The sequence below is a fragment of the Pinus tabuliformis genome, chromosome 1_1 (assembly GCF_031772625.1).
Source record: "Pinus tabuliformis cultivar Carrire ecotype Pingquan chromosome 1_1, CPIR1, whole genome shotgun sequence".
NCBI lineage: Eukaryota > Viridiplantae > Streptophyta > Pinopsida > Pinales > Pinaceae > Pinus > Pinus tabuliformis.
This window is the reverse complement of record NC_142297.1, coordinates 752,542,536-752,551,479: the sequence shown is the minus strand read 5'-3', so window position 1 is coordinate 752,551,479 and position 8,944 is coordinate 752,542,536. Positions and strand designations below refer to the sequence as shown.

The 8,944-nt window shown below is 33.8% G+C and overlaps 1 long non-coding RNA gene and 1 pseudogene across 1 annotated transcript; one reads left to right on the top strand and one right to left on the bottom strand.

Moving 5' to 3' along the window:
* Window positions 1-2,537: 2,537 nt before the first annotated feature.
* Window positions 2,538-4,477, bottom strand: LOC149216196 (UPF0496 protein At4g34320 pseudogene; annotated as a pseudogene).
* Window positions 4,478-4,627: 150 nt separating this feature from the next.
* Window positions 4,628-5,762, top strand: LOC149216195 (uncharacterized). Its single transcript, XR_016250540.1, has 2 exons — window positions 4,628-4,891; window positions 5,037-5,762. It is a non-coding gene; the product is annotated as an uncharacterized LOC149216195 (long non-coding RNA).
* Window positions 5,763-8,944: the final 3,182 nt, after the last annotated feature.

Sequence of the window (8,944 nt, the reverse complement as noted above, 5' to 3'; positions counted from 1 at the left end):
TAGTTGTGTAAAATTTGAAAGTGAGAGTTTCAATAGGGTAAATACCATATTTCCCAGGTAAACCATGAGTGGTGAAGTGATATATATACTTGTTCGTGCTACTATGTAATGAAAATTCAGGTTCGCCCTAGCGGAATATGCTTTATTTGAAAAAAAAACATTTATATTCCTATGCCATTACATCTGCTTCTCTCTGCTAGTTGTTTATACCCTTGTTAATAATCATTTAAATTGGAGTTGAGATTACAAATGTAGCAAGATGAAAGTTACATCATTGTATGTGTCCCTGAACCTTCCATTTACTCAATTGTTACTAGTACTATGGTCTCTTACCGTTGACAATTTTTATAATGTAAATAGTAGTATGAGAGTCACACTATAAAGATAATTTACGTGGACCACTTACATCAACCTTCCATTTACTCAATTGTTACTAGTAATAGGGTTTCTTACCGTTGACAATTTTTATAATTTACATGGTACTATGAAAGTTACACTATAAAGATAATTAAAAGACACGGTACATCTGGAAGTGATTCAAACAATAGGTACTCATTATTAGACGGTACATCTTGAAGTGATTCAAACAATAGTTACTCAATATTAAATATGAATAAGAATATGCTCTTTGTATTAGTAAAAGATCTGATAAAATGACGTTAACGAATAATTAATAAACAAATAAAACGGAAAATGAAAATAAGCATGAATTGATAAATTTAACATACACGTATAGCTTCATAAGATATTATATTTGACCAAAGAAATATACATACGGGACTCCGGAATTCTAACATTTTCCTTAATCTTATGAAAGATGGGCGGAAACAATTTTTCTCGATGTCTAAAATTATTAACAAAAACCCACTTAAACGGAATTCAGGATATATAGTTTCACAACCTATCTCCTTTCACAAAATTCATAATGCACACTTTAGAACGAAATATGAACTCATCTCAACATTTGGTTGGCTTGTTGCACACGATAAGGTTGTTTTTTAGGCAGATCCAATGCATGTTGCTAAACAATAATGCTAAAGGTGGTACAAAATCGTTTCGATACATGATTTGTATATTCACCACAATTGCAAATGACATTGCAATAATTTAGTTTTGAATTTTTTTATGCATTACACCAAATTGTATATAAATTATATAAGTATGGTTATAATCAACTCAGTAAAATTTTAAAAGAATTTATTTTGTTTTATAAATATTATAAGTATGTCGGATGATATTGAGTGCAAAACACAAAGTCTATACGGGATGAGAAGACATATACGTTGCAAATATACTTTCTATAAATTATGTGATGTATTTGTCATAATAAATTATTAGCAATAAAAGTTTTAATATTTAATAATAAATAATATTATTAATAATAAATTTGTTTGATAAAAAAGAACAATAATATGGCATAGAGTATTTTGATTTTTTTTATTTTATGAGATTGTATATACTTTACCACTCTATATATTAAAATATGTAAGATTTATATAAAAAAATAAAATCTCAATAATATCTATCATGTATTAAGAGGTATCAAATCTCTAAAAATACAAACTTTCTTTTTTCTAAGAAATATGGTATAATCATTTGATTCCTTTTAACACTTGATAAAACAAAAAATAAATTTATGATAATTGTTATGAATCCTAGTATCATTGGAAATTAATAAAATGAAAGAAATTAAATAACAATAAAAACTATACCTATTATAAAATTTAATCAGTATCTAAAATTGATAAAAAAAATTATTTATTTTATTTAATATATTTTATTATAATATTTTAATAATTATTATTAAATTTTAGATAAATATTAATTTTAAGTCTCATATTCTTTATAATAAATCTGAGTAGACAAATTTATTATTAACATAAAATTAAATTTATAAATATAACTTATATATTTTATATAATTTGGAAAAAAACATTATAATATTGTTCCAAATGAATTTAAAATAAAAATAAACCTACAATGACGATACAACAAATTTATTATTGATCATGGTATTTAACTGGAATAATAATGTATCATCCATTCAACTTTTTTTTTTTAATTTAACAATGGAGTGTAACATAATAATATAATTGTTATTTTATTTGATATTTGTAAATTATTACACATGGAGTATTATGAGATCGTTAATATCTAGAGGTTAGTTTATGTGAGGTCAGACTATGTTTACTAATTTTTTTAGATTGAACCCACGTGCATTTGGTGTTCAGTTAATCATAGCTTATTAGTCCCTGCCATCTGGCATCCGGCAGGGACTATAGTAATCGCAGGGACCCCTACTTAGCATTAGTTGACCCCTTTGCTTCTCTGTTATACGGCGGTTAGAGCGCGGATATCCTAAGTTTCTAAAGCACTCACTCTTTCGCCATCCTTCGCCATCTTATTTGGCCTCTTCCCGAGGCGGAAGAGGCCCGAACATAGGTTAAATTGGTAATTATCGCCATTTTCGTTATCCCTGACCGTCAACCGTTAGCGTTAATGCTAGCATTAATTCGCTATTTGGTAAACAGGTTTGGTTATTTCATAAAGTATATGCTATGGTTGCATGGTATTAACAGGTGTTGTCGTGTTGTTGCAGGGTATTAACAGCTGGAACCGCGGCAGCTATGGCAGCTGCAACATGAGGGGAAATAACGGCCGCTGCAACCACAGAGCATATCAGAACCGTAGCAAAGGTCGCCACAAATATGATATTAGAAACCTTTCTCCAAGCCCTAACGTTCCTCAGTTTCTTGTCGAGCTTTTTCCTCTGCAGCTGAAGCTTCTCTAGCATGTGTGTGTGCCTTCTGTAAACAGAATCGAAATGCTTAAAGAAATCTTCAGAGAACGGGCTACCAGCAGTCTTAAAGTTCGACAGTTCTTCCTGCATTTTCTTGCACTGGGCCTCCAAAGGCGGTCCTTCCGGTGGAATCTGCTGAAGGGCGTTTTGAATAAACAGCTGGTTGTTCCTAGCCTTTCTGAGACAGTTCTCCAGCACAGTGCAGAAATCCAGGGTTTGTAAACTATTTTCGAAATACTCTTCTACCAGTTCAAACAAATCCCGGTTGTTCCATATGTCCTCCTTGTATTCCAATAAGACCTTAACGACCTGGGTTTCTATGGACACACAGCGTACCTCAACGCCATTTGCCAGAGCATGAATAGTGCGCCCAGTTCGTGCTTGGAGCACATCATCAAAGTTCTTCACATCTGGGTCGACTTTACAGGTTTCCTCGTAGGCCTGGATTTTCCATGTCTTGTAACAAATGTTTTATATTTTTTATCTTCGAAATTCCTATTCCTATTCTTTAGGGTTTTTACCCATCAAACCTTAGTACCGCTATCACTCTAGTTTTCTGTAGCACTGTATTATTACTTTGATTCTGTAATCTCTAAGCATAGAATTATTGTTTTCGGTTATAGTCCAAGATTTTTGACTCGGTTCCATTTGGGCTTTTTCCCTTGGACAGATTGAAATCGTGTCACCGTAGATGACTGCTTCAGGTAATACCAGTAAGTATATTCTTGTTTTTTTTGATCTGGATTTTAAATTTCTGAAATCTGTATCTTATGCAAGCTTCATTTTATGATTACGATTATACGTATGATTTCTGGGGGAAAGTTGTTCAATAAAGGCTGATTTTTGACTTCATGAGGACCTCAAGAACTAAATAGCTTCTTTTCTTTTCAGGTCGGAACTTCTCTGTTTGCTCAAAACCTACACGATTCTCTGTGGATTCTTTTCTCTTCAGGTCGGAACTTCTCTGTTTGCTCAAAACCTACACGATTCTCTGTGGATGACCTTTTGAACGTATCAGTCCTGTGTATGACTAAACAAGTCTTGAAATTGCTATCATTGCAAGTCTCTCTGTAGTTCCCAAAGTAATATTGTCTTGTAGATAATAAATGTCAAATTAGAGAGGACTGACGTTCTTGAATCTCTATATATTATAGCTGATATATTTTTACTTTCTTTTGGCAGCCATCTCTACTGAAGAACAAAGGTTATGGAGCATAGTAAGGGCAAACTCAGCAGATTTTAATGCATGGACTTCTCTTATTCAAGAGACTGAAGGTTTTGGTGTTGATTATTTGCTTACAGTTCTTACAGCTGTGCCTATACCCTTGGAAGGGTAAAACCCTCTTCCTTTCTCTGTTATTCCAATTGGTATCTGGGTAGGAGTTAATTCATTATAAGAGTTTATTTTAGCTGTACCCTACACTCTCAGTTTAATTATGAAGACATACGACCACTGTGTTAAGATTATTGACCCATACTTTCTTTATTTAATATTGGGATTCTCCATGTCTTGTAACAAATGTTTTATATTTTTTATCTTCGAAATTCCTATTCCTATTCTTTAGGGTTTTTACCAGCAGTTCCAGACGCAACAGTGGCATAGGCAGCATCATTAGCAGCCGCAGCAGCCCCTGTACCAGTTTCATATCCAGATATAGACGCTTTCTGTCGATTCATAAGATGTTGACCGATGTATGAGATTATATGAATTTTATTAGCATCCTTCAAGATTTTTATGAGCAGAAAACAGTTACACCATCTGTAAAATTAAATCCACTACTAAGCTATGATTTTACTCTGAATTGACATATAACTTACCTATTTTTCTTTGTAAAGCCCACATTAGATCCTTTAGGGATCTCCTAGGAAAGTAGCGCCTTCATTTGTTCTGGATAGAGTAGAAGGATAATTTCATGCTAGCCATCACCGTTTTTCCACCAGAGTTTCATTTCTGAAATGTCAAAATTTGATCTCATCAGCTTCTGAATCTCTACAGAATACTACAAGAACAAAGAAGCTACATCATCGGCTATAGATTCAGAAGGTTGGTCTGCTGTGCAATCCACAGATTGAAGACTCTGCAGTAATACCGTGAGATTTCCCAGCTCTCCATTTGTTTCATTTGGTTGCATATACATATGTTCACACCGATATAGCGTTCTTCCATCACTACTCCATGCATCTACACTCTCTGGTGGCAGGCACACTGAATTTCTCTGCTTATTTTCCAATCTAGCGTTGGCAAGAATCGTCTGGCAAGAATCGTTAAGCAGAGGCGAAGGTGCATGGAGTGCCCCAATTCTGCACTGGATGGTCTGATGGACCTGAATTCATAACACAAAGCCCCTGAATTCATAACACAAAGCTCCATTCGCTGGTAGATTTACTATCGCTGGTCAAGAAGGGACTCTCTTGTGGCAGGCACACTGAATTTCTCTGGTTATTTCCTAATCTAGCGTTGGCAAGAATCATCTGGCAACTGGAATGATATTATGTGACAGATCACCTCCCTGCTGCCAAGCACATGGCTTGCATGCAATGCACGTGGTAAGGGAGAGATCTCTCAAGGTGCTGCTGACAAGTTACGTGAGTCGGTTGGCTTTTGTGTGTTGGCCCATTGGAATCGCCTTTGTTGTCCAACAAATCGTTGGCAAACTCAAAATGTAATGCAAATATTTCTTTCGGTATTTCTGTTGTTGATTGGTATGATTTGGAGGTTCCACAGTCAACACGAAAACTCGAGTCCTAAACTTCCACCATGTTCAATTAACAACCGATGATTAAGGAGTAATGTATTGTCTTTATTGGCCTGGGATTGAGCTATAATTCCAATTCTATTTGACCATTGCCATTTCTACAGTTTACAATGGCACGCCATTTTCTCATCCTTCACACGTTCAAGTATTTCCCAATGTGTATTGTGCATTTCGTTAAGAAAATATATGTCATTTTCACCTTCTAACCGTTTTCCTTACTATACCTGCCGTAGTCAAGTATTTCCCTATGTGTATTGTGCATTTGGTTAAGAAAATATAGGTCATTTTCACCTTGTAACCATTTTCGTTGCGGTAAGTTTGGTATAACGCACGGTATGGATATGCAGCTGCTCGTGGATCTTTCACACAAGAAACTGCAGCTGATGCTACTGATGCTTAAAAGAATTATAATGTAAATTGTTGCTGGGCAACTCTTTAATAACTTTATATTCTTATAATTTTAACTTGTAAAAGTAACTTGGCAGGGACTTGCTGCGATGCAGCTTCTCTTGTTTATTATAGTCATGGTGTTTAACTTACGTTATATATTTTGTATTATGTATATATATATTTTTGATTGGTTGTATAATATGTTGTTAACCTATTAGTTTTTGACATCAATTAATTTGTCTAAGATTAGGTTTTGGATGGTTCTGAGGGTAAATAATAACTTTGAACGGTGACATCTGTCATTGGATTCAGCATTGAAACTCTAGAGAAAGATTTAACAATCTGTGTACATTGCGAGTTAGTTTGGGTAACTATCTCGCACCCCCTTGCAACTCTCCGACCCAATTTCAACCCTCGTTTCATTGGGAACAAGCTCTATTGCAATCCTCAAACCCTAATCTAGAATTTGCAGAGAAGTATTGGGTGTTCCACATAGGTGATATGTAAATCACCAGTTTTATGCTTATGATCTGTTTATTGAACCATTTTACAATTTTTTTCCTTGTTTACCAGCTATGATTAATGTTCTTGATGTGGATTGAGGAAGAGTATTATGTTACAGTGCAACCTTACTTTTCCTTGATTAGTTAACTAATGTACTCTTGAGCTAATAGGTGATAGAGAATTTATTCCCAGTTAGTTTTTTCCATGTATGTAACTTCTTCCTTGAGATTCACATACTGATCGTTGTAATTTGTTGTAAAGAACGCAAAGGGTTCGAATCTCAGTCAACAAGACTCCAGGTAAGAAATTTGTTATTTTAGTTTAGTTAAGAACCTTTTCTATCAATCTTTCCTCACGACAATTATGCTGAAATTCTCTCTTCCCTTTTTTTGACTTTGCTTTCGTTGCATGTAAGGTGTTTCATGGGTGAAGGATTTGCAATTCATAGAAAATGAGCTAGTTTTTTTTCTGGTTTCAACTTGGCTTTTTTTTTCATGGTTTCAACTTGGCTCATACTTGGACCTTTCAACATTGCAGTTTCTTCATCTTCCATGTAGGGTTTGATAATTTTATTTTAAAAACTTTTATTTTTGTTTGTGTGAGTTATATTAGCCCCAAATGACTTAGGGTCTATATTTTGAATTTGTAAATTCTCTTTTTAGAAGGAGACCAGTGGGGTCTTTTTAATTTCCCTTTTTGGGTTTCAAACAAAATTCAGTATAATTTTTTGTTATATACTATGAACCAAGTCACTGTAAATTTCCACCCTATCAGTTAACAATGAAGAAATTTAGTTTTAAATTTTGTTGTCGGTGTGTGCGGTGTAATTTTTTAATAGTTATTTTGTATTCTTACCCACCTAGGGTTTGTTTGCTATTTATTTCTTGTACAGTGAATATTGTTCTTTTCCAATATGACAAGTCTTCATTCTGTATAAAGATAATACAATTATGGTAGTATATTTCCCTTATATATATTTGTGGGTTTTCCTTTATTCTTATTTCTAATACCAACAATCTAGTAGGCAAGTTTCCAATTCTGAGAATTAATCAGAGATATGACAAGTCTTCACAAGTCTTCATTCCGTATAAAGATAATACAATTATGGTAGTATATTTCCCTTATATATATTTGTGGGTTATCCTTTATTCTTATTTCTAATACCAACAATCTAGTAGGCTGGAATTCGATTCTTTTTGGAATTTGCTAACCACATCTCTAGAGTGCTTATGTATAATTATATACTCATACAGAAATATGGATTGTTTTCCCATTAGAATTATAACTAATAAGTAGGAACTAACCTGTTTCTATATAGGGACTGTGTGTATATTATTTATAATTCTAGAAAGAACATCCCAACTCTTAACCGTACTATTTTACCATTCTACTTTACACATCCCAACCCTTTCACATGAGGAAATTTGGAATCTTGTATCACAAATTGTCACTGCAACTTTAACAAAATCTTTACACAATTTCATAATCCTAGAAGATTACAAGGGTTCCATCAATACTTTTCATATATAATTAAGTACAAAAATTTATTTGATGGTATTCCATACACTACTTCCATTTAAAGAAACATTTTATGTTATGAAAGAAAACTTAACAAAAACACAATATTTAGGGTGGGTTTTGAGGAAAATTTATAGAGAATAATACCAATCCTCCCAACCAATGAGAATGACAACCACTAGTTCTCCACCCAAGCCAATTTTCCACTTCCTTAACAATTGTTTGACATAGGCCTAAGAAGTTATGTGCAAAGGCATCTCAGTCTGTAAAATTTCTAGCCTAGGCACTCACAGACTTAACAATTATGACTTAGGAATTCCATTAGCCCAAGCTAACTGAAGAATACCCTAATTGGAAGTGTCCTACCTTCCCTTAATAGTGTCTTTTTCATGGTACTAGTTTTCTTCTCTACCTGTTCTTAGTTTCGTGAGGTTTCCTCTCATACCTTTTGGGCTTCTTTTCCCAACTGAGATTTTTATATCAAGGGAAAGGGATTAATTTTCCTCTAACTATCTAGTATGTGAAAAAAAATTCATTTAGTGTGTTTTCCCCATAAATTCCATGGATTTCCGTAACCAAATTTTGATAAAATTAAATAACTTTAACATTTAAATTTCCCACTAGGATTTCCACATAGCCCATGGTTTACCAAGTATTGTAGTAAAATTAAATTAAATATTTAATTTTCACTAAGGTTTACTACATCTTCGCCCCCTCGAGTGAAGCACCGTGCTCGGTGTTTTCTTCTAGCCCTTCAAAAGAGGCTGGGATATGCTTCAGGCATGAAATTTCATCTTCCCAGGTTTTGTTTTCTTGCTAAAGTGCCTTAACTGCACATTAATTTGGGTGATAGCTCACTTCTACAACATAATTTCTCTCTGATTTAGAATACATAGAGTTTCTATGAGGAGATCTCCATCTAGTTCGACCTACATTCAAAATCTTCAAGGCTATCATTATTTTCCACCAATCATTA